The sequence below is a fragment of the Rhipicephalus sanguineus genome, chromosome 4 (genome assembly GCF_013339695.2).
Source record: "Rhipicephalus sanguineus isolate Rsan-2018 chromosome 4, BIME_Rsan_1.4, whole genome shotgun sequence".
Lineage (NCBI taxonomy): Eukaryota > Metazoa > Arthropoda > Arachnida > Ixodida > Ixodidae > Rhipicephalus > Rhipicephalus sanguineus.
In genome coordinates, this window is record NC_051179.1 from 133979972 (window position 1) to 133985880 (window position 5909).

The 5909-nt window shown below is 42.6% G+C and overlaps 1 pseudogene; it reads left to right on the forward strand.

Annotated features, from left to right (window-relative positions):
• The first annotated feature begins 1137 nt into the window (after window positions 1-1137).
• Window positions 1138-5515, forward strand: LOC119391609 (uncharacterized; annotated as a pseudogene).
• Window positions 5516-5909: the final 394 nt, after the last annotated feature.

Genomic DNA, 5909 nt, shown 5'->3' on the forward strand with positions numbered 1-5909 from the left:
CTCCATGTCTAGCACCTGCACCCTTCTGGCAGTCACATGCCATTACGCTCACTGCGCCAGTGCAAGGATTTAGCAGTCAAAACTCACACCGTGCCCAGCGCTACAGGTGCTATGGTGGCACAGCCAAAGTCCAAGCATTTTTAAAATTTTGTTACTCTTCATAGTTGTACAATTACTGTGTGTGATGCTGCTCCTTATTTCCTGTTATGGGAATCAATAACCATCACATAATGTTTAAGGATATCATAGTTGAAATTAAGAAGAAGAAATGGATATGGGCCGGCCACGTAGCACGTCGGCAGGATAACCGGTGGTCATTAAGGGTAACTGACTGGATTCCAAGGGATGGCAAACGCGTGAGGCGGAGACAAAAAATTAGGTGGGTAGATGAGATTACGAAGTTTGCAGGTATAACGTGGCAGCAGAAAGCACAGGACCGGGTTGATTGGCGGAACATGGGAGAGGCCTTTGCCCTGCAGTGGGCGTAGACAGGCTGATGATGATGATGATGATGATGATGAATGTTTTACGTGAGTTTCTTTGTGCCGCTCTCTAGGGAGTTATAAATTGCACTGCCTCACAAGAATAAAAAATTATTGTAAAAAATACACACCCTTTTCTTGCGTGGTTGTTGCTCCGTAGCTGCTTCAATGAGCCTCGGAAAGGGCTCTCTCATTTTTTTTATCTTGCTGTTCATTTCTGGCATGGTTTCTAAAATGAAAAGAGTACTACTGTGTTACATATTTTCGCAATCAGAAGCACAAGGACTCGATCATGCCATTTCACGGATGCAAGACTAGCATTAACCCTTTCACTGACACTACTGAAGTTCTCTTTTCTTAGCATATATGTGCTTCACACTTTGGGAGGCGCAAGGCGACGATGGGCAGGCAAGAAAGAAAGAACAAAGAAAAGAAGAAAGTATTATGGTGTCTTGGTCTCACGCAGGAGCAGACCCACCTTTGGCTATCCTAGGGGAAACAATGCACAAGACAAGGCCAATAAAGGCACACAAACAACTACAACACTGCATGTGGTTGTATGTGTGCCTTTACTGTCCTTGTCTTTTGTGCTGTTTCCCCTACGCTACGCTCAACCAATTAGCCGACAAGTTCATCCTTCGGCTATCCTGTTACCATGACAGCGAGTGTGCTTGGGGGCACCGACGTGGTTTCTCCACTCCAGGGAAAAGATGCCGAGATGCGGTATGATGACAGGCATTTAGCAGACAGTGAACGGGACTGTGAGAATCTTTCCAGAGAGTGAATCAGACAGATGCTGCTTGGAAAGTGGAATGAAAGGACAGGAGTTTATTTTCTCTGTATCTGTGTGTTCGTGTAACTTTTATGTAATACAGTTTGTGTTCTTATTACTGTTCAACGTTGTTGACGTGTCTTTCATTGCTCCCGAACTTGCTCTACGATAGTCGCAACACCCAGGACAACTAAAGCCATAGAAGTGTTATCTGGGGAGCACAAGAAAACATGGACACAAGAAAAAACAAGGAGGACAAGACACGTACTTTTCGTTTCTTCTTGTGTCCTTGTCTTGTTGCGCTACCTAGATCACACTTCTACAATGACTGATCTACAAGTCCATTTTGCCACCCTCGTCGGTTAACTCAGAAAACCACAAATGCATGACCCCTGCCACTTCCGAATATACTCATGTAGCAGCACCTGTGCAGAGGTCAATAAACACAGAACTTGCAGGTTAAATTTTAGACAACAGACATCGTGTTTCTACAACTGCATCTCTTCACCTTTATCTCAACAGCGCAGCCACATCGTGCCGTGTGCGTCCGCTATTTGGTGGACGAAGAAATTCAGGAACTGCTGAGGAAGTCAGACTATAATGAAGGTGACAGCGATGGAGAAGCTCAACTTTTCCATCACTGTCACTTTGCCATTCTTGCTAGCAGCCAATTATTTGTTAATGCATTGACTGTCAGTTTGGTTGTAATAAGTGCAACTTTTTGTTTGGTTAACCTAATCCTGAATTAAAATGTTTACACGTCCTCAAGAGCCCCCTACTGCCTTACTGGCATATAACTTCCTGGGAATGCATAAAAAATAGGCAGTGAGGAGCAATCAGAAAAAAAAAAGCTAGACAGGGTTAATGAAGGATAAGGAAGCCCAATATCATACATCAGTTTCTCACTGAAAATGAGGAATTCTGTTTTGATATGTATAGTATCATCATGCAGGCCATACACATTTTACTGCCTTAATATTGTAATAGACAACTTATTCAAAATGTTTACTCCATGGATTTTCAAGCAGGCTAAGTTCTGCTGCCAAAATCTGCAGCTCGTGATAGAAAATTTTTATCTGTTTCATTAGCCAGACTTTCGTTTCATGTGCACACAGTGGCACTATGGTGAGTATAGTAGTGCCGGTCAGATAGTTCAGCACAGCTATTCAGAAAACTCTGTCATATTAGTACTTTGGGCATTCCTTTCCCCTTCCTATGAATACCCAGGCGCGCTGTGCTTGTGGGAGGCTTTTCAGGAATTTCCAGATTTTCTTGCTTTAAAGGCAGCACGCCTGTAGACACATGCATGATTTCAAAAGTACACACAATACTCGTGCTTGTCTTAGTGTTCCTCTACGGCTGAACACGTGCACTAACTTTAGAACATTAATTACCAACCAAGTATCCCATTAATGCCTTTTTATAAAATTTTACGTGCACAACAAATGTTCATTTGAGGCATTGCTTATAAGGGCATGAGCGAGAGCCCCGTATATACTGCACACCACTGATGCACATCTATGGGAGCATAATCACTACACATGTCTGATATACTCCTCATCTTCTGTTTGCGATGAGCTTGAGAAGCCAGTCCCAAGGGAGTGACATGCTTTGTACTTCTCTTGATGGGGGGGGGGGGGGGGATTGGGATAAAGGGTCCGCTTAGAGATATTGAGGCTAATGAGTGCGCCACCTCATTCAGATATATCCCGCAGTGGCCTGGTACCCATAGCAGCTGAATTTTTTGCAAATTTGCCAGTAATGAATTATGTGTAATCATATAATGTAATAAAATATAACTGGGAACTTGACCCTTGAGTTACTGAATTATATAAACATTAGTACATGTTCTTTTACAATTTCAAAATAGCACAATGAACTTTACTTAATTACCAAAAAAAAGGACACAATGCTGGCCATACCATTACTTATACGTTACTGCTGACACTGGCTGTCCCCAACTGAGCCTTCAATAAAACCACAGTTGTGAGCATCTGTATATTGCGCATCTGTTTGGCTTCTGTCTTGTTCCAGTCAGCATGATGCTCAGAGAGGCACTTATTATTACACATTAAAGATAAATAAGCTTGTTATGTTAATATCCCCAATAGCAAAGTTGCTGTTAATGCCGAAACCAAGTTTTTGGCTGCTTTTTCATATTAAATGTGTTTGGCAATTTTAACTATTTTTAGTTTAGTCATGTTTCAAGCTTATTCTGTAAGATGGATGAATTCCATTTACGTTTGGTTAATGTGCAGTGCCATTAATTCAAGGTTGGTTTGTCATAACCCTACACTTTTCAGGCTACATTTACATGGTCACATTAATTAGATTAATTCAACTGGTGCATTCTTTGCAGGTGCACCGTCGACACTTACAGAAATAGATGTCAGGCTGCTATCCATCAAGCCAGCTCACTGCATCACAAGGTTGCCACGTTCTATTCAAGAGAGAAGCCATTGGAAGGCATCCGAATGGAGACAGTGGCTCCTGTTTTACTCGCTGCCTTGCTTGTCCAGTATCCTTCATCAGGACTACTGGCGGCACCTTGCCAAGCTTTCTGAGTGAGTGCACATACTGCTGCAAGAGAGACTCACACTCCATGAAATTGACAAAGCCGGTAAGGTTCTGAAAGAGGTGTTGATGCGTGCATAGTATAAGCCAAAACTCTGAAGCCTAAGCTGGTGGTGCTGCAAGTAAATACTGTCAGCTGGCAGAAATTCTGCCTGTCTTTTTTTGTACCATATTGCATTAACTTTGTTAAAAAAAGGGAGCGTTCCTGCTATGTACAGTGAAATGGCTGTTCAATCATAGTGGCACAATGAGTACATTAGCGTCAGTGAAAGCCTCTTGACTCAAGTTCTTTATGCTTAGCGCAGTTATTCTCAATGGCCTGAAGGATTTGATCTAACCATCTTGTGCACTGGCTACTTGTGCTGCAATGTTCCAGCAGCCGTTGATTATTGTATAAAATATTGATTTACTGATTAGTATAACATCCATGCAAAGGAACCCAGAAAAGAACTTAGTTCAGTAGGTCGACTACAGATTGCAAGTTAAGGTTGAATTCAGCAACATCACTCATAATGAGGCCCGTAGCCAGGAATTTTTTTCGGGGAGTTGGGGGGGGGCACTTGCTGAAAACATTGACTATTTGAGAAAAACACCTGTTTTCATTATTTATTTTTGGTAAAAACACCTACTTCACCAATATTTCTTTTTGGGGGGGGGTGCCATAGGCAGGGCCTTCCCCCTGAAGCCTGGTCATAACATTGCTTGAATGCTAATCGCAATAACACCAACAGCTGTCGTGACGTGGGTTCTGCTACAATTTTTTTAGCCTTTCAATTATGTTGCATATCGGACGTGCTTTTTCTCTGTATAAAGCTTGCATGAATAATTTCATGTTAGCATGTTTTTACAGCATGTAGCTTTCTGAAACCTGTTTTAAAACAATTTGCTACCTCAGGATAAAAGCATCGATTTGCTTTTCCGAGGCTCTTCTGAAGAACTTTGTGATGCGGTGCGAGAAATTGTATGGGGTCACCTTCATGACGTACAATGTTCACGCTCTGCTTCACCTAGAAAACTGTGCCCGTTCACTTGGACCCCTTTGGCCGCACTCTGCTTTTGTCTTTGAAGGTGGAAATGGAGCCATTGTACACCACGTGTCTGCTGCTAAAGAGCTCCCAAATCAAATTTTGGAACGTGTTGTAATGTTCCAGGCACTGAAGGGACTGCTTCAGTCTCCACTTCTTCATTCACCAGAAAAGAAATTGTGCGATGACTTGCTGGGCTATCGACGTCTGCAGAATGCTCTGTGTGTAAATGGCCTGTCTCTTCTGGGTACAGGAAGGCACAGTGAGCTCAGTGCTGAAGAGCAGGGAGCTGTGTATCGCCGCTGTGGACTGACTGTGCGCAGTGTTGTGGAGTTTGAGCAGGCAGGTGTTCCATAGCACCGCTAACAGAAAGCCATCGAAGTCAGACGCAACATTTGTGCGAACAGACACTGGCTGTTATGTACGCATAGAGAAGATTGGTCTGCTGAAGGAAACGAACAGCTGTGTTCTCATATGCAGACCTGTTATAATTGCAGATGTTCCTGCTGCCTCCTCACATTAAGGAGTGTTTTTTGTCACATGATGGAACAAGAGCTGCATTTCTTCCAGCTGAAATTATTCATAACTGTTTGTTTATTGATTTTATGCATGAAGACAAGACATTCATCTGCGACCTCCCAAACAAAATCGAAAGGGATTAATGTGCATAGGGTAAAATGACCCTGAAACAGTCTCGAAATTTTTTGGCGTTTAGTCTACAGTATCATCAAATCATTTGCACCATAAAATGCTCTTATATCACAGCAGCTACAGGCAATTATATGTGACCCCCCTTCTCAGCACTGCCTTTTCTCCTTAATTCGCACTCTATGAAGATGAAGTGCGTCATAAAATGGTTGAGATGTGCTCCGCCAGGTGCTGCAGCACTGCCAGTTCCCATTTTATCCTCCTATATGTCGACAATCTGTGAATGCCATGCATGCGGGAAAACAAAAGGCTTTTTATCTTTTTTTTTAATCTGGGGTTTTACATGCTAAAACGACAATATGATTATGAGGCACGCCATAGTGGAGGGCTCTGGAAATTTCAACTATC